The 20221-nt window shown below is 37.9% G+C and overlaps 1 protein-coding gene across 2 annotated transcripts in view; it reads left to right on the top strand.

The window, feature by feature from the left end:
• Positions 1–20221, top strand: part of LOC310732431 (leucine-rich repeat and fibronectin type III domain-containing protein 1-like protein) — a 190196-nt gene that overhangs the window by 96015 nt on the left and 73960 nt on the right. For both annotated transcript variants that reach the window (XR_014535473.1, XM_083552979.1), the window contains exon 2: positions 3956–4124. The gene's annotated coding sequence lies outside the window, so the exon portion shown is untranslated. The remainder of the gene's footprint in view (positions 1–3955; positions 4125–20221) is intronic.

Below are 20221 nucleotides of genomic sequence, written 5' to 3'. Positions count from 1 at the left end.
TTCATTGCAACAGTAAAAGCAACAGTGATAAATCCAATAGAGTCCTGGAGTCTGTGTTTACCCCAGCAAATACAATAAACGCTCATATACCACCACTTGTAAAAAAAAAAAAAGCTGAAACATCTGGATTGATTTTTACCTAAGCGTAGTTTTGGCATTCGTCAGTTCAAGAATGTAGCAAGGATTAAACACGTTTTTTTATTTTTTTTTTAGGAATATAATTAATAATGAGATTGAACTTTATTAAATATTTTCCTATAACTGCATCTCCACAATTGTTTCCTTCCTCTTAGACCATAGCAGTTCATATTTGTGTCAATGGTTTTACTGGTATTGTTTTCTGCTATTTAAAGGACTGGCACCAGGTCATGGGTGTGTTCCTGTTTGTGTTCAAGATTTTGCTCAGGAATCTTCTTTCCTTTGTTCCTTAGTTCCTACCTTCTTTCTTTCTTTCTTTCTTTCTTTCTTTCTTTCTTTCTTTCTTTCTTTCTTTCTTTCTTTCTTTCTTTCTTTCTTTACCTTCCTTTCATTTTTATTCCTTTTTTTTTCTTCTTTCTTTCTTTCTTTCTTTCTTTCTTTCTTTCTTTCTTTCTTTCTTTCTTTCTTTCTTTCTTTCTTTCTTTCTTTCTTTCTTTCTTTCTTTCTTTCATTTTTATTCCTTTGTTTTTTTCTTCTTTCTTTCTTTCTTTCTTTCTTTCTTTCTTTCTTTCTTTCTTTCTTTCTTTCTTTCTTTCTTTCTTTCTTTCTTTCTTTCTTACCTTTCCATTCTTCCTGTCCGTTTTTTACTTTTCGTGGGTAATTTAGTGGGTAATGGCAAATTATGGCAATTATACAAAGTGTTTGGTGGAACATTCAGATTCACTTGTGCCCAACACGAAACTCAAATTGTATCACAAGGGCAACCTTTAAAGACCAGAAGACAGGGATAAAGATCAAGATCTCTGGAGACAAACGCAACTAGCATGTATCGTAGGACAAAGTGGATTTAAAAAAAAATAATAATAATCAAATAAAGTTATAAAAAGGTACCCATAATTTTTTTATGGTAGTCAGAAGTTTTCTGGGTGAATCATAATTTAAACAAATGTAAGCAGATGAAACATTCAGGGAGAAATCATAATTTCATTGCCTACGCTATACAGTATATAGAGTAGGAAAAGGAAGAACGTTTTTAAGTAGCAGATTCAGAATACTGGAATAACAACCTTAATTTTCTGTTTTTACTGGTTACATGATGCTTCTTTTGCTTTTCAGCAGTAATTTTGCTCTTGCATTTGAGCCTGTTCTTCTGTCTGTTTCAATACAGCTGATAAACATGAAGAAATGAAGTAGCAGGTTGAATCTCCACAATAATTTAAGGCGATGGGATTGTTTTGAATAGGAGTGATCACTGATGCTGAAAGCACCTCATCTTGTCTTTTCTAGTGTATATACGTGTGTGTGTGTGTGTGTGTGTGTGTGTGTGTGTGTGTGTGTGTGTGTGTGTGTGTGTGTGTGTGTGTGTGTTCTATTTATTCGCCTGGGTTGCCAGATTGCGCCAAGTTGGACGGGATTCTCGCTTTTATCTTTTATCGGAGTGGAAAGATTTTATATGGAAGGCTCTCTCACCTTCACGCCTGAGAAGATTAGAATGTAGCAAGTGTGTGTGTGTGTGTGTGTGTGTGTGTGTGTGTGTGTGTTTCTTTGTGTGTGTGTGTTCCTTCATGCAGTCATGCAAGCAGAACTTTTTTCTTTCCTCATGTGTTGGCTTGCAGCTCACTGGCTCTGTCTCATAAAACAGACTGACATTTTCTCAGATGTGATTCATTTGCAGTCTCCGACCAAATACGGAGAAGAGAAAGGAGAAAAGAGAAGAAAAGAAGGGGGTAGAAGATGAGTCACATGCTGTATAAATCACTGATCAGTTCGTTAAGTCTAATATCTACAGCCTTGTGTCGTGTGTGTGTGTGTTTGTGTGTGTGTGTGTGTGTGTGTGTGTGTGTGTGTGTGTGTGTGTGTGTGTGTGTGTGTGTGTGTGTGTGTGTGTGTGTGTGAGAGAGCACGCAAATAATACGTTCTGTCAATGGTGACTTTCCCCCCTTTGCCCCATCAAATTAAAACCTTAATGATATAAACTCACAAAACCTTTACATTACATCAAATAAACATATATATAAATTAATAAATTAAATAATTAATTAAAATGCCTATAATATACTTTGCAACTTTTTCTGCATGACACAATGTATATATAGCATATTAAAAAGTATATAATATATAATAAAGTGATTTGTTTCTATTCTTTCATATCAGTTTGCCATGAATTACACATTTTTAACCATTTATAACAATCTGCAATATGCAGTGCACTTAAATTATAGCAGGTATAAACAGACGTTTCCTCACCAGCTTCCTCGTTTCACTCAAATGAAATAATAAACACAAATACATAGCTGTTTCTGAGTAACCCAGAAAAGGCACAAAGTTAAATCTTTTACAAAGCACTGTCACTGAAGACTTTTTACAAAACTCTTAAATAATTTACATTTTACAGTGTTTTGTTTATTCATTCATTCATTTTCTCCCCATTATCCGTAATTCGGGTCACGGGGGCAGCAGTCTAAGCAGGCCCCCGCCTTCGACTGCTGCCCAATCCTCACAGCACCATCCCTTACGGTCCCTCCTGCAGGTGGTGAGCCCACGGGAATGTTTTGTTTATATGATTATTATATTACGTGTTGTTAGAAAGTCATTGTGTTGACTTACTGAAGTGAAATTGGACTGGAAGCTTGGGATCTTTATTTTTTCCACCCATTTTTATTAAATGCAAGAACTTTTCATGTGGTTGAGATGTGTGCCAAAAGCATATATCAGTGAAGGAAAGTATGTTATTATTAAAACCTTATATTAGATCAAATTAGCATGTAATTTTTGTTTGAAAAGAATGACTTCTGTTGAAAAAACTGTCCTTTTCTGATTCTTTTTATACCCAGTTTCATCAATCATCCATGAGATCCATTTGTGCAATGGTACAGCTTAAAAAAAGAAAAGAAAAGAAAAGAAAAAAAAAAAGCAAAGAAAAGAAAAGAAAAGAAAAGAAAAGAAAAGAAAAGAAAAGAAAAGAAAAGAAAAACCGCACGGTAAACATGTTTGAGTGGGTTTCTCCATTTCCCAGTCAAATTGTAATGGAGATAAAATGAGCTCTAGCAGGAAATGAGCTTTCGATTGTGTTCGGCTTCCACATGCAAAGAGAGTTCCGTTCTCCTCGGTGCTTAAAGCGCTAAAAAACGTCATTTGCATCAAGTTCAAATGCATCATAACACTCGAGCGTTGCCGATTTGTCAGTGTGAGACTCCTACTGTAATGAGAGCGCCTTTCAGAGCGACGCATTCAATTCGGCTTCAATGATTCAAAAGAAGTCTGATGGCTCCAGTATGGAAAAAGAGCCTATTGATCCCACTATACTTCATTCAGGTGCACGTTTTTTTTTTTTTATCTCTTAGACATGTACTTATGTAAGCACAAATTTATGTAACTGCCTTCCATTTTAATGCATTTAATTGGAAGGGTTTATTTATTTATTTGATTTCCTGGATGAAAATCATGAGGGCAGATTTGCAACTGTTTTACAGTTTGCCTTTGAACACATCGTGTATTAGGTACCTACTGAATGGTGTGTATTTTCCTTTTCCCGCAATATGGCTATCATTCATCGCACACCCTGCTGATAAATGAAAAAACAATCCATGCTTTTCTGCCGGATTTCTTGCGGCAATGAAGAGTGGAAGCGCTTCCCTTAGTCAGTGTTTTTTAGCTTGATTAGAATCAATTGCTCTCTGGTGGATAAATACACCAGACACGGGTGAACCCTTTATTCAAATGTCTCGACAATCACTTTATCTTAATATGCATTTTATTCCACCTATGCATTGATCCATTGTACTCTCTATCTCTGTCTCTCGTTTTGCTCTGTCAGGCCGCTGGATGGATGATTGAACGTGAGCAGATGACTGAGGTGCCAAGGGATCAGGAGCACTAGAGTGGAGGCTGTAGCAGCTGTCCTGTGTCGAAGAAAGAGTGAGAGGAAAGAGAAAGGACTGAAAGAAAAGGTGCAGCACGGACCATCCGCCCCCTGCATCGCACAGGTGCGTCTGAATTTAGGTGTCATCTTGTTGGCCTGCACTGCTGGGACATAAGTCACTGAAAGAACTCTGCCTTTTCTCTCAAATTTTCAGCGGGTGCAGTGAATGCCATGTAAACAGACCTAACATTTTCATTTGCACTGTGTGGGTTTAAAATCACCTGTAAGGATGTCACAGAATTCACTTGTTTTTTCTCGTATCTTTTTTTGTAGGTTTTCATGGGATTAGGTTTTATGTTACATTATTTTTCTCAAGGAATTTTTTCTGTATTAATGCCATTAATGTGGAAAATATGATATTATTCATATGGGCTATTTTTGAACATATATTTCTCACATTTAGAGCATCTATTTTTTCCCATACAGTATTTAATCGCACACTTACAAGATTTCCCATGCATGTACTTACATTTGTGCACTGTCAAGGGTTAACACCATGAAATGCACTTGGCGCAATGGTCTTTTTTCTTCTATTGGATTTCATTTGAAGTATTAATCACATGACGACTCATAAAAAACACGATTTATTTTCCTTTTATCTTTGCTTCCGTCCTTTAATAGATGCAAACTATGTCTATTTAATGACACTACATATAGGTGAGCTTTATATACAAATATTACAAGAGAAAAAAGTGCTGCAAATATTAAAAGGTGCTGGGAAAAATATTGGGAAACCTGATTCTTCCAGTTATATGTGGTTCTTCCCTTCACTGTTACCACAAAGATGAAGGCAAGCAATTGTATTGGATGTCTTTTAAATGCAATTCCCCTCACTTGAACTAAGAGCCCCAAACCTGTTCTAGTATCACAGGTTCTCTGTACCTAAAGCCACGGCCATGTAGATAAGGTGTGCATGGGGTGGGGAGAAAGATTTTGAGTGACCTGCTATAGAGCAACCTCAACCCTATTGAACACCTTTTGATTGAATTAAAATACAGCACCCCAGGCCTCCTCACCTCAACTCGATCAGTACCGGACTTTACTCACATCCTTGTGGCTGAATGAGCACAAATCTCCACCAGCACACTCCAAAATCTAGTGGAACATCTTCCTAGAAGTTATTATAACAGAAAATGAAGATTAAATGTGGAATGGCATGTTCAAAAAGCACAAACTTACCCTATGGTTAGGTGTTCACCAACATTTTTCCAAGTAGTGTAGTTTAAATATAGTTAATGTTAATAGATAATATAGTAAACTTTATGTGGCATAACAATTTATTTAGTTGATTGTTTATCTGGTTAGCTATACGTAGATCAAACTAGCAAGCTGGTTAATTAGCCAGGCAGGGATCTAACCCTATTCAACTTGTATAGAATTTCCCAAACTTTACTAATCTTTATTAAACAGAAAGATATAGTTGTAATATATATCTATTGGGCAGCTGCAGTCTGGGAGCAGACGGCTGGCAAGACTGGTCTCTCACAACACAGTGCATGCAATCAGAAAGTGATACAGATCAGCAGTAAGTTAGGTGTTACATTGAACGTTGGGTGTTTTTACAATGAACTAAATAAAAGCATATATTGTACATAGTCATAAGCCATAAGACCCAAGTTTGATGATGAAAAGAAAACATAAAAAAAGAAAGACAATGAACGCTCATGTTACCTTCTGGTTTAAAGTACTTATAAAATCAAAAATCAAAATGATCAGAAAAGATTTAGCATTTCATATTTATAGGTGTTTTATACTTGTCACTGCAAAGTTGAATTATTTCTATGTATATCGCAGCGAGGTGCTATGATACAGCAGAGGGTTTGGGGCCTTGCTCAAAAGGCTCAAGAGAGGCAGATTGGCGATACCAGGCCTTGAACCTCCTGCCTTCCAATCTGTAACCCTGAGCCTTAAGCACTGAGAAACCAATTCCCTACAGCGCTACATTACATTACAGAGCTGGACAAATTGTTGGATGAATTTGTAAGTTGAACTGCACAAAAACAAAGTCAAGTTTTTTTTCTATAGCATTTTTCATAACAGACATTGTCTCAAAACAGCTTTACAGAATTTAACAATTAAGATGAACGATGTGTATTTATCCCTAATAAGCAGCCATGGTGACTGTGGCAAGGAAAAACTATCTTAGATGTTATGAGGAAGAATCCTTGAGAGGAACCAGACTTAAAATAGGAACCCATCATCATTTTGGGTGATATCAAGAGAGTGATTATAACAGTCAAAAACAGTAAATCTTCATTCCTAATGTAAATAATACAACTCATAATAGACACTTATAATTGGTGTGTCATATAAATCTCTCTTTTGGGTTCAGGTACATAGGGCAATTTTTTGTGCATTGTTTGATGTAGGCTTTCTGCTCAGTTTTCTGCACAGGGGACCAGGATTTATGAATCTGTCCACATACAATTAATTAATGAACTGCACCCGAGACATGTATGAACTGTTACTGAATATCTAAACCCCTTTAGTCAGAAAATATCAATATTTCATAGTTTACTGATGAATGACAGAATCAGATTAGTGGTGCTCTCTGAGGAGGCTTCGTTATTTTTGTGGGGAAGTATTCAGCCTTACTGGATAAGTGGCATCTCGGTCAATATTTGTGGCACCTTTCTCTCTTCTACTTACAATTACTGGCAGTAGGCCATCTGTTGCAATGCACAGTTCGTCATGCGCTAAACCATCAATCAAAAGAAATGCACCACCATTGGACCAGAAGTGACCAGATGTTGTTTACCATTCAGTGATGCACTATTCGGAGCATACTGTAGCACCGACATTGACATGATATTGCCATGATGGGGGTGAGTGAGTGCACAGCAGTATTGTTGGGTACCTAATAAAATGACCAACAAATGTCGTGACCAGGTGGGTGTACCTACTAAATTGAAAAGAAAAACCAGCTCCCTAACCTGAGAATTACAAAGTAATGTGAAAGGATTTATTTCACAATGCTGGTGAATGATCAGCTTTAATTGGTCAGAAAATGAAGATGCATTAATGGGTAGGTTTCAACGCTTACACACATTTCAATACATTACCTTGTACTTGTATCCTGTATATTGCTAAAAAGCTATATACTTAATTAATTTGCAGAATATACTGTAAGAGGTAGGAGTTTTTGGTAGGAGTCTCCTGTATCAACACATTGCAACAATTAGAAGCTGTTTTTTATTTTATTTTTTTTACATGGAGAAATTTGCAGTTTGCATTTATACCATAAGTAATATTTGTCTTGTAAACATAAAAAACGAAACAAAAAACGAAACAGAAAAACATTATGTTCAGGAGGTTCACCAGCATTAAATGCAACTAAAAGACCATTAAAAAATAATATTCTTATAAACAAAAATTGTAATTACTTTTTACATTGCTGTGGTATAAGTATAAAGGACCTAAATAACATGCTGTTGTTGATAAATCATGAACATTTAAGTAGTAATTTACACACACACACACACACACACACACACACACACACACACACACACACACATACACCTCCTATAATCAAGCTGCTTGATTCTCAAGCATCCTTCTCTTGGGTGTCAACACTACTTTGACTGCATTTCATTGTCCCTGTACTCATACTCTGACAATGGCAATGCTTTTCAGCCGAATCCCGCACGACCTTACAATTTCCATAAGTATTGTTGAGATTTAAGATGAATATGAGATAATGTTTATTAAAATAATATGCTGGCATAAGAATAATTGTATAGACAATTGACCGCTAGCCTTACAGTACAGATATACTGATGGCGTGTCTGTTAAAACCGCAGATAGCACTTGAAAATCCCAGCGTTGCTGATTTTACCAGGCAATAGCAAGAACTTAAGAATTACAATGCAGTTTTGTTTAAATCTAATAAATATTTTCTTTGTGGGTTTTTTTCGTGCTTTTTTTTTCTTTACCGCAGTCTGCTTTTGCATTTCTTTTCCCCTAACGCATGGACTGCGTTCTCATTCATTAAAACATTATCGTTGCACCGCAGGCAAATCTCCCACTTGGGACTGCATCTCAAAGAGTGTATGAGTCTGCATGAGTGTGAGACAGTGACACAGTGGGGAGCCTTGTGACCTTTTGATACCTCTCCACTGCTTTAGCGGCTCTCATCGATCCAGCAGTCATGGAAGGAAGTGAAAACTAAGGCACCTGGGGAGTCAGTGTCCTTACGATTTTGCACATATCATAGGCCTCCACCACTGTTCCCCATGGAGGTGAGAGTGGAAGTACGAACGTGCTGGCGCGCAGAGCTCCCGTTGAGGAACTGCACTTTTTTAATCATAGTTTAGTTTAGAGGGCAAGATAAATGGAAATAAACCAAACAAAGAAATCAAAGGAGATTTGTTAGGAACGTCCCACATCCCACAAACAATCGATTGGATTATGACATGGGGTATCAGAGTAATATTAGCCAATATCAGGTGTTGGTTAGCTCATAGATACAGAACTGGGCAGTTAGGTCTATCCTCCTGAATTATTTGTTTGTCCTGTCAGCAGGAGAATATGCAGCTGCTCCAGTAGAGCAAATTGGGTTTTCTAAATGGGTAGCTGTCATGCAAGAGCAGAGACACAGATAGCAGAGAGCACTGCATATGAAAAGCTGTTATGAGAAAACTATGTAATAAGTAAAGGAATAAAACTTAACCGTTCATGCCATTATTAAAAAAATTATTAATGATGTGATAGGATGGGGCAGCTAATATAAAGCACATTAATATAAACCTGTGATTTGAATGAGATGTTCTGTTAAAGAAGATTAATCCAATCAGAATTGAAGAAACATCTACAGAGGTATAGAAGTCTGTTCAACAGACGTAGAGTCTACAGCTAGTGCAAGTTTGAGTTTCCTGTAGGTACTATTGTCATCCTACTGTGCAAGAAGTTGATGAGTTTGAGAGTAAATTTTTCTCTACAGCATTCCTAGGATCTGTGCCCACCACTGAGCAAGACCCGCTGAGCTGCTGCTTCTCTGTGATGCTTCTCTACAAGCATCACAACACAAAGATCATTATTAAATAGTAGAGCGATCATTAGAGCCTCCCTGCTTTAAAAACCTGAACTCATAAATTAACACCAAATTAAAAATGCAGCTCCACGGTCAGCTTTTAATACAGAGCGAGATTTTATACCATAACGATTGGGTTATGACATCTCAGCTGATTTCCGATGCAAAGTAATGCAGTTGCTGTGCAACACATAAGTTGCCTGCATACATCTTCGTGCGCGTGTGTGTGTGTGTGTGTGTGTGTGTGTGTGTGTGTGTGTGTGTGTGTGTGTGTGTGCTTATGTGCTTGTTTCCATTCGATCTGGAGAAGCTGCTGTACTATTTGACAGCAAGTCTGCAGACTGTTTATCGGCTTGTCCTTGCTCGGTCTTGCGTGTTTTCGTGCCGGAGCTGTCGATCTAACCCGTATATAAATCTCATTTATTACTTTGGGCATTTTTAAATGCTTCCTATTAGCTATTCCCCTCAGATTCGAGTTGTTCCCTAAAGCTGGACGCGCTCTAATAAACTTGCCGGGACTTGTCTGTCATGCTGTAGAATTTGCAGTGTTCAGCGCATCATACAGTCACCGAGTCACTTATCTCCACATAATACAGATGAGTGAATTCATCCTGAACGGAATACATGAGTCGACACAACAATTGCTGAATGATTATAATGTCAGTTTGAAAAAACAAGCTATTAAATGTATTCGCTGACTGATTTATACATTTTAATCAGTGCCACGCTTCTTGGATACATTCTTCCTATTAGCCAGAAAACCTGTAATGATTTAATGTGGGAAAGTTTTTGTCAGATCTTAAGCATCTACAGTATACTCTCAGCACTCTCACGCTTTATATGTTCCTTGCAATGTAATCAGGGATCACCATGTAGCACCCACTCTATTGCTTTTTTTTTTTTTTTAAGGGTGCACTTCATAAATCGCCTGGATTGGCCGATTTGCAAATTCAAATATTTAAAGCAGATCTGTGACATAGTAGCCACTGCTGATTGCTACCATTGGACTGATATGTTGAGATTGTGGGGAAACTACTATATTACCGTATTTTCCAGACTATGAGCCGCTACTTTTTTCCCACGCTTTAAACCCCGCGGCTTAAACAACGAAGCGGCTAATATATGAATTTTTCCTGGGTTTTTCCCGGTTTCACAAACTTCAAGCCAAAAAACTGAGCCCCATAACATTGGACCAATGAAACTACTGAACCAGTGAAACTACTGAACGGGTTCAAGTGAACCAATGAAACTCTTTATATTAAATCAGATGCGCTCCCACTGAATCGGGTCGCACCACATCATAAATATGGATGAGGTTTCTCTGACGTTTGACCTGCCGCTCACTCGGACTGTCTACAGGAAAGAAGAATTATTCGTCACGCTGAAAACATGAAAAAACGCACTTCACCTGTGTTCTGAGCTGCACGGCATCGGGAGAAAAGCTTCACCGAGGTTGATTTTTAAACACATGACACTGCCAAAAGAAAAACTCTCGAGTGAAATTGTTGTGAAAGGAAGGAGGAAGACAGTGAACAATGACTTTCTTGGTAGGCTACTGTTTAGATACAAGTTGTGTAACAGGCACTGTCATTCGGTAAAGCCTGTGTAAAGTTCATTAGTTTCAGTGTAGAAGACTTATAGCTTATAGACGGGTGCGTCTTATTTATGTTCAAAATAAAAATCTTTGTCAAATTCAGTGGGTGCGGCTTATATTTGGGTGCGCTTAATAGTCCGGAAATTACGGTAGTTCCCATCTTGTATATCCTCTTTGCTAAACAGCTGGTGAGAGGTGATGTCCAAAGGTGTCAGAACAGCCAATCGACACACCATAAAAGCACAGTTCCGCTTAAATGTTGGATATGGATTAAAAGAACCCCTAATCCTGACTTCACATTAAAACAGTATGAGAAAGTGGTCATTCCACACCTATAATGGAAAATGTAGAAAAATATGGGTTTTTATCATCTGCAATGGCAATATGTGGTTGTTACAACTGAGGCAGTGTGTGTTTATTTGTGAATGATTGTAAAATACATGAGCAGCATGAAAATCGATTGGCAATTGTGCAGAAAATATAATTTGGGGAAGGCAGTTAGCCTGGATGTCTCAAATATGATTTGTTATCAAACCCTGTACATTTTTATGCACTGTAATATTCCTTATGGAGTAATGTAATTCTGATTGGATAGATTTTGTAAACGTTTATCGATGCAATGGAAAACAAATATATCATTCTTTTTTGTATCAAAACCAAAAGGTTATACAAGAATGAGTTCCATGGATGGCATGATCCAAAAAATGGCTTAGATTTATTAGTAGAGCAACGGCAGATGACTGAACTCAGACGCTGATAATTAAAAAACTTTTTTTTTTTTTGTGTGTCTGAAGGTCATTTTATTGTATTTTTTGTTAAGGTGAGAGGCCAGTATGAATTGTGACATGAAAATGATGTTTTTGGAGATTGCAGGAGTCTAGAGATTCGATCTTTGGTCCTTTTACATTTATAGCACTTACCAGACCCACACTATTACTGCTTGTATCTTCTGTTTCAATATGTAGCAATACTGGGGAATAATTTTTACATACCTGCTCATGCTATTGCAAACATCCACAAGGAGAATGAACAGGATGTGACTTGGGTCCTCATTATTTTAATGTTCAGAAATTTGAAATGGTTCATGCTCAAAATTCTTTCAGGAACCAATGATTCTTGGGCCCTGTGTTAAAGTAATTCATACATGACGTGCCTTTATCAATGTTAACTTAGTATAAGTATACAGTCGAATGATAGTATGAAATTTTATGTAATTAAGGAATTTTACTTTTGGAAATATGGTAGTGTTTGTCTTCTATGCAGTGGTGGTTTTCAGAACTTCACAACTTTCAGTCATTGATTTTATGTTGAAAATAGTGTTCTGGGGTTCGCCTGTGTGGAATCATGGTGCAGTTCACATCAAATGTGGAAGCTTTTTACTCTTGGTACTGCACGCCAAAGCAACACGAATGGTTTGTAATAGATGGGTAACTGATCGTATTGTCAGCAAATAAGACAAGATGTCTGACTGCTATCTAAAGCAAGACTTTAATAGGACAGCAGCACTGGAATTAGCTCACCTTTTTGGTGTTAGTTATTGCACTGAGAGAAACACAAACCTCTCTTGAAAATACACATCATTTGAAATGCTTCTGTGAGGTTGGTTCCTCAGTTGCTGGTTTACCCTGCACAAAATATTCAATACATTGAAAAAATCGAATGTATAAACCTAGTGCCTACCATTTTGCAAACCTGCTCACACAAAATGGATGTGTGGAAATGCACAATCGTTCCACGGTTAGGAAGGAATTCTTCAATGTCAAACCTGTGATTATGGGCTCCTTCCTAAATGAGCTCGAAATAGGTCCTGGGTGCTGACAAAGGAATTTGGACCAAGTTTGCAATTGTTTCCATTTATAATGATTATAAAAAAAAACCTTTCTTTCGGCTTCTCCCATTAGGGGTCGCCACAGCGGATCATCCGTATTCATGTTTGATTTGGCACATGTTTTTACGCTGAATGCCCTTCCTAACGCAACCCTCCCCATTTATCCGGGCTTGGGACCGCACTATGAGTGCACTGGCTTGTGCAACCCTAATGGCTGGGGTTGGTTCCCTGACCTGGGATCGAACCCGGGCTGCAGCGGTGAGAGCGCTGCATCCTAACCACTAGACCAATGGTTATAATGCAAATGTTTTTTTATTCATGTTATTAGCCAGAGTAATCAGTAATAGGATGAATGTTTGGAGGCCATTCAAATCTCAGAATGATGCCAGAATATTCAAAATGTATAAAAAAATAAATAAATTTCAAGTTACAAAGAAAGGATTTGGGTCCCAGAACAATTTTCTTTGAATGGCATAGACCGGTGTTCTATTCTAGGTAAATATCTGACCGCCACAAATATGGCAGTGAATTACAACTCCCATTAGCCACTGCTCCGCCACATGACTGTTACACGTAAATAAACCATTTGCACCTGTTTCTTTTCACCCATGATTAACACATGTATACAAGTCTCATAGTTTACAGCACTCTTTGTCTCTTATTTGTCTTTCAAGGTTGTTGATAATGTTCCATAGCCTACAACTTCTTGTTCAGGTTACGGTTTCTTTGGTACTTTGTTCTCGTTTTCATGTCTTTAGTTTGTTCCTTCGCACTTTATTAAACGTTATCTGCACGTGTATCGGCTCCATGCGCTTTCCAGATTACTGACACTATCGCCATGACTACTTTTATACAACTGTATGCTGCTATTGGTTCTGCCCTGCTGTTTATATCAGTTGCAGTGAGGCAGATATTTTTTTATTATGTTCTAATAAGAACATGCAAAGAGATTTAAAATGATTCTATCTGAAATTCTGTTGCTCATATCTATTTCATTACGATCTTTGCGTTTCTTGGCTAATTCTCTTTCTGTTCACCCCGCTGTGCTCTGGGTTATCACAGAGTCTCTTGTTCTCTCATTCACTATCATCTTCCCTTCTTGGGATCGTTCCATTTTCTCATCCCTTTTTATAATATCCCTTTTCTCTGATCCTTCACCTCCTACTCTCATACACATGCTTTCTCTATGGTAATAGCCTGGCCTTGTCCCTGCTCATTTGCATGCATTATTGCCTTCATTCCCCTCATCTTTTTCATTCCTTTATACGTGTAGAAGCAAAACCCGGGGATAGAGCCAGAGCCTCGGTCACAAGGAGCCAGGATAAAGCAGCGAATCAGCTCGGAGTCCTGCCTTTTTAAAGAAAGTCTCCTGTTCAGCCATGTGTCATTTTTGTCTCCAAAAGGACACAGTCCTTAATAGTCAGAGGTCAGCTATGTAGCTTAGAGTACCAATCTGCCATGTAGTGTGTGACTTTGGGCTTCCCTGAAAAGGGATTAGCCACATTTGCATCTAGAGGAAAGGACACTAGGTCCCTCAGTACCCACTTTCTTGGAAAATTACCAAGTCTTTGAGCATCTGTAGCATATCAGGGCAGAGTGAGCCCCACTGGATCGGTTTTAGAAAGCTTTTCTGGAGTGTTGCAGCAAAACTCTTGAGCCGTTTGGCTCAAAAGCGAACCGTTTTATATTGGAACAAATCTAACAAGATTCTTTCCCCCAAAATGGCATGTCGTACACATGGCTCATTCTCTGTAATAAAGATCACTTCCAGAAATCATAGGTCGTGCGCAGGGGCCTGACAAGCTGAAGTCCCTATCACATTTCCCCATATCTTATTTATACTCCCACCTGCTGTCATGAGGACATGAAGGGCTCTTAGGAGCCTTTTTCCATAATTATTGTTTATATTGCCATCACAATGGAGCACAATGGCTTAAACACAGCCGCTTCCCAGCTATCGGTATCAATGTGCAAAGCATGAGGGGGAGGTGTAAAAATGTAGGATGAATCGCTCTTGCAGTTTTCTTCCTGCATCAGAAGCTGCTCTTCTTTCTTTTAATGTGTCAGTATGAAAGAAAAGAAGGGAGTAACATAACAAGGAGTTTATATGGACTTACACAGTTTGTATTTACTGTAGCATGGTAGACTCAAAAAATTTATATGTATTTGTACTGATTGATTACATTCACCTCCTAAATATACACTCAGTTAATCTGCCACTGTGATGCCAGGCAAATGTACAGATAAAGTAATGTAGGTGTGAAAGATGTGTGTATGGTATATAAAAAATAAATACACTTAAATTTTGCCGTTTTCTATTAAATAGTTCTGAAAAAAATTGCATCATTTGCTATATCGGTTTTCCATTGAAATTAACAGTGTCTCATTTGCAAACAAATTGGTTTAACACTGGTATAAATTGGACTGTTCATTAAAATAACTAAAACAAAAAAGTCATATGGCAACTTACCATGGAAAACAAGCATTGATGTGATTATATTTATAATCCATGGCAGAAACTCTCATTTCCCGAGGTAAATGTGCGTCATTGTTTTGTCTCTCATCGCTAATCAGTGTTAGCTATTGCATTGTGCTAAAACTATTGTATATAGAATGCCTGATTTCCCGTTCCCTGTGGCATTTTTTTGCTTAGCTAGGTACTATTTCACACTTATTCTTGACACATTTGTTTAACTGGCTGTTTCTTTACCCAACCTGACTCATGCCTGGCATTCTCCTTCAGACATCTTATATATAGATAGAGAAAGGAAAATAGTTTTAGCATTTTTTTAGCAACAGCAACAACTTCTGAGCTGATTTGTTGAAGCTACCTATACTAACGTTTGTCTAGTTTGCTAACTACTGTAGATATTGTGTTATTTTAGCTAGAGACCTGCATAGGACCTGCTCTCGCCCAGTCCTGCAAGGTTCTGTCCAAAAAAAATATATTGTCTCCTGCTTCAGCCTGCAAAGTTTAAGTTTTGTCCCGCTCCCACCCGCAAAAGCCCACAGGTAAAATGTATAAGTAGTTTTATTTTCAATGCATTGAGTGTTTTTTTCTTGCTTCTACTCGGCTTTTGATTCACTTGCTCCCCTTTTGAATATGAATAAAAAAAGAAACTTAATACAAACGAATGTTTCATTTTCAGTTTGACTTTTTGTGTAAAGGATAAACATGGACATGAACACAGAACTTTTCAGAACATAGAACATCAACTGAAACAATATCTTATAAAAAAAAAAAAAGGCCAAGGTTTTTCTGTGTTGTATGTTTTATTCATTAATAATGAAGTAATATCTGTAGCACTCAGTGATTCTCCTCTGTCCTGAGCTTCAGACATTGTGTCTCGGTGTGCTCTAGCAGTTACCTCACATGAACCACGTGAGAGTTCGCGTCCGACCTTGTGTCTGTAAATCGTTTTCTTTTTTTTTTTAGTTGCCATCGTTGCTTTTGTGCAGTAGATACATAACATCTGTTTTAGTAATTTATTTATTAATTTCTTTATATTTTTAAGACCAGTTTGCAGGAGTACCGCGAATGATTTTATTCTCCTGCAACCCGCACACGCGTGTATTTTACCGCCCTCACCCGCGTTCGTGTTGGGTCTCGTGGCACTTCCGCGGTAAGTCTCTAATTTCAGCCTCTAATGGTTTCCTTGGCTTACTTCTGAAAACGAGCTGTCAATTTATTAACAAATCAATGTTCAATTGACTTTATGTGACAACGTCAAAATGCCCAATCAAGTTAAAAGTATTACAGTAAACAAAATATTTGTATACCTGGATGAATTAAATGAGAAAAAAATAAAATACCAGGTACTTAATAAGATAAGATACTTTGATATTTATATTTATTTCATTTAGATCATACCTAAGTATATATTTAAAGATATCCCAGTTAAATAATAATTCTCAGTTTCACTTCTGGGGAAGTCGTAGCTTTGTGTTTAAGACACTAGATTTTGGATTGGAAGGTCATACATTTAAATCCCACCCACACAGAATTTTCACTCCTGGGCCCTTGAGCATGGCCCTTAACCCCATAGCTGCCATAGTGGTTGAGATGTTGGTCTTCTGCTCAGAAGGTTTTAAATTTAAAACCCAGCACAACTAAGCTGCCAATGCTTTGCCCTTAAGCAAGGCCTTTATACTTCAACAGCTCAGTTGTATAAACAAGATAACTTTCACTCTGGATAAGAGCTTCTGCCAAATGTCATACATTCTCTTATTTATATTTTTTGTAAAAAAAAAATCATATTTGCATGATAGATACAGCAAATAGGCCAGAAATGCCCTGTTTTTATCTTAGCACCACCCACTAAGAGCATGTACGTAATGCTTAGGTAAATGTTAATAAGAATTGAAAATGAAAGTTTATGTGCATAAAAAAAGATGTATTTTCTTAACAGATTGTGAAACAGATACAGCATATACACCATTACTATACTAATACTATAACATGCTTAATGTTCCACCCTGCCTCTCTCCTTCTTGTTATCGGTTGTATTCTGCCATCCTTTAGTAGTCAGTGGTGTGAGTGTGAGACTGCTAGACTTACAAAATTGGACAACAGTCACTTACATGAATCCCACTGAGTGCAATCAGAGCTCATTACTGCTGGGGGGAACAGGTGGGGCTTACAGACTCTTCACCTCGCAAGAGAACTACAGAGCGCCAAGCCCAATTGTGGGAACTGTTGCTGTTATTCACTGCTCTGGCTTAACACTTCTGGGTTTCATGCAGTTCATGATTCAGGACTCCACTGGGCCCATACTATATCCACTAGGTTTGACATTTAGGAAAGATAACCCGGTAGAGGAAAGATGTTGCCACTTGTGTGCCCCAGTGTGTTAATGTGAATGTCTAGTGTGACAGGTGAAAGCTAAAAAAAAAAAAAAAAAGGAATAAACATAAACATATGTTCAGTTAATGCCTTCAGGGTTTGTATTCTTAGGAAAAGCGCTGGATAGTGAGTAAAGGGTGATGTACAAGTGTGTGTACAAGTATAAGGTATGTTCTAAAAAGGTAGGCAGAGTGAGAAGATCAAGATTTTGACATTGCCAAGTATACATAATGTAATAAGAGAATAAGTGTACATGGAAATTGAGAACTAAAATATCTTGAAGCCAGTACTAAGCTTTGGTTTCTGTACAGATTGCTGGAAATCAAAGAAAGGAGGCTGAGAATGGGAAAGTAGGTGATTGAAAGGTTTGACCCTGGAGCATTTCTAGATCTCTGTAATGCCTCTAAGCTCAGTAAAACTGGCTTTTATGCCTGTCTGATGAATGTGGATATATAGTGTTGCTTGAGGTTTCTTATTGGTTGCCAGCCTTGTATGATGTAATTGTTATTAGTTTCTTATTTTTGCCATGTCGGCACCATTTACAGCCACAATCATGATAGTTCATGCATGGGCTCTGTCCAGGTTACTCAAATGTATTACTTGTAATGGTGCTGTTCCAATTCATTTGTCACCACAGTGGGTTTATCAAAGGATGCTGATTTTGAGAGCCTGGTTTAAAGCACACTTTAATTCTTCTGTGTCTGTAAGCCATTTTTTTGTATGTTTTTAGAATAATCACAAGCTTAATGGAAGGGTAATTTCAAAACCCTGTAGTATTCGAGCAGCCATATGTATTTCAAGTCCATCTTCAAGACTGCATGCATATTGTATCAAAGCAACAGGACAGTATGTCTATTTGTGAGTACCAGGTCTCACACTGAGAACATGTTGAGCCCAACATATTGACTCTGAATAATCCCTGGAGGCAGCAGCAGTGTCACCTGATCTACAGCAAACACATGGCTTACAGAAGATCATCATCATCATACACTCATCATTCACTTTAAAGCAGGGCATACTGGATTTCAGTCATTAGATTTGCTCAGTTGTCCTTTGATTTCACTTTCAGGGTTGTTCTATTCCTTTGAAAAGAACTTTGTTCAAAGTGGTGCAATTAAAGACGATGTATTTATACACTCATTATTCATAATTCAATTCTCTTGCTCGCTCTACATCCCATTCTCTCAGTAGAAAAGATGTTAAGACTTCAGAGAACATATTGAATGCTTTTCAACTCCTTTTATGTGAGTACTGTATATGTGTGTGTATTGTGTGTACAAGTGGGAGTGTGATTGCCATCACAAAGCAGCCATTTTAAAATCCTTCCTGCCTGTTCTACTCACTTTAAGATGGATAACTTTGCGCTATTTTAAATGATCTGGCAAATTAAAGTTTAGTATATCAAACACGAAATAATAAGAACAATCCGCATTTTATTTCGAATTCTTCACTGAATAGAACCTGATCACATCAGCACGTGTGGAACACATTTTACTCTTGAGAACACTTTGAGCAATTGAGCTGGCCGAGGACTCTGCTGCAATCTGAAAAACAACAAGTAAAAGATGGCTGTGGGCTCACAGACGCCTCAGCCATCTGTCCCCCACATCCCTGCTGGTCGTCCATACTCTGTCTTGAGTGTATCCTATGAGATTCCCCTGTCTCACTATTGCTCCATCTGACCGGGTATTGTGGTGATGTCATGGAAACTTGCGCACATGTTTCACAAGTCACCAGTATGGCAGAATTACAGATGAGTAGGAGGGTCTCACCGTGATCATTTGCATTTCAACCCAATGCATCTGATTTAACACTCCTCTATTTGAGCTTATATGCTTTCCTTACTGCATGTGCATTGACGGTGAAACATTTTGTAATTTGTAAATACATTTATTTTAAATATATGAAAATTCGAATAGGGAACAGGTATAAGACATTTATAAGTATTATAGGCTTTTTGGTGTCGTGAACAAAAAATTTATCAGCAACAGGGTGATGTGAAGTCGAACACTTTTTAAGTCGGTGGTCCCCAACACCCGGGCTGAAGACCCGCTCCGGTCCGTGGGTCAATTGGTTCCGGGCCGCACAGAAAGAAAATAACTTACATTATTTCCGTTTTATTTATTATCTGATTCTGAATGATGTTTCATTTTGGAAAATTACCAGGTTCTCTCGGCCACATCTGTCTATGTCTCACTCTTGATGCATGTCATGATGCCTTGGTCACATGTCTTACCTCCATCCGCTACCTTCTTAAAGAGGCTGCTCCGGCCGCTAACACATAATACATTACCGCTAAATTCAAACCCCCAAGCGAGCAAAATGAACAAACAACAACACAGTGAACCCCCCCCCCCTCCCCCCCACACCCCCGACTGCCTTAAGCGACTGAGCTACCCTGATACTTCCCTAATACAAGAATGAGGGTTGTTTTGCAATAACACTATCAAAGTGTTATTGAATACTACAGTGACTTTTTAACCAATTAATGAATACATTTTAATGAAGCAAATTACTGTTATCTAATTATTATATCTCAGAGTTAATGACACATAAAACTAATTTTAAAACAAGCTTAATTTTGCTCTACCAATTTTGATATTGATATTTAAACTTTTAACTATGTGGCTGTATGCAGTTCATCCTTAGGCATTGTGATTGTGTATCTTTTGTTTGTATCGGTGTCAAAATACAGGAAAAGGCACTCGGAGAACCTGATCCTGAGGACTTGGTCATGGGGTCTGGCCATCCATAATGAGTGGAGTTAAGTCAAACTGATTGTCAAAAACCATACGATCAGTAAAAATAAGATTTGGTGTATAGAACTGCTGTGCTTGCTGGATTTTCAATGATGACTGAACAAT

The sequence above is a fragment of the Silurus aristotelis genome (assembly GCF_946808225.1).
Source record: "Silurus aristotelis genome assembly, chromosome: 10".
Classification (NCBI taxonomy): Eukaryota; Metazoa; Chordata; class Actinopteri; order Siluriformes; family Siluridae; genus Silurus; species Silurus aristotelis.
This window is presented reverse-complemented; position numbering and strand designations above follow the sequence as displayed.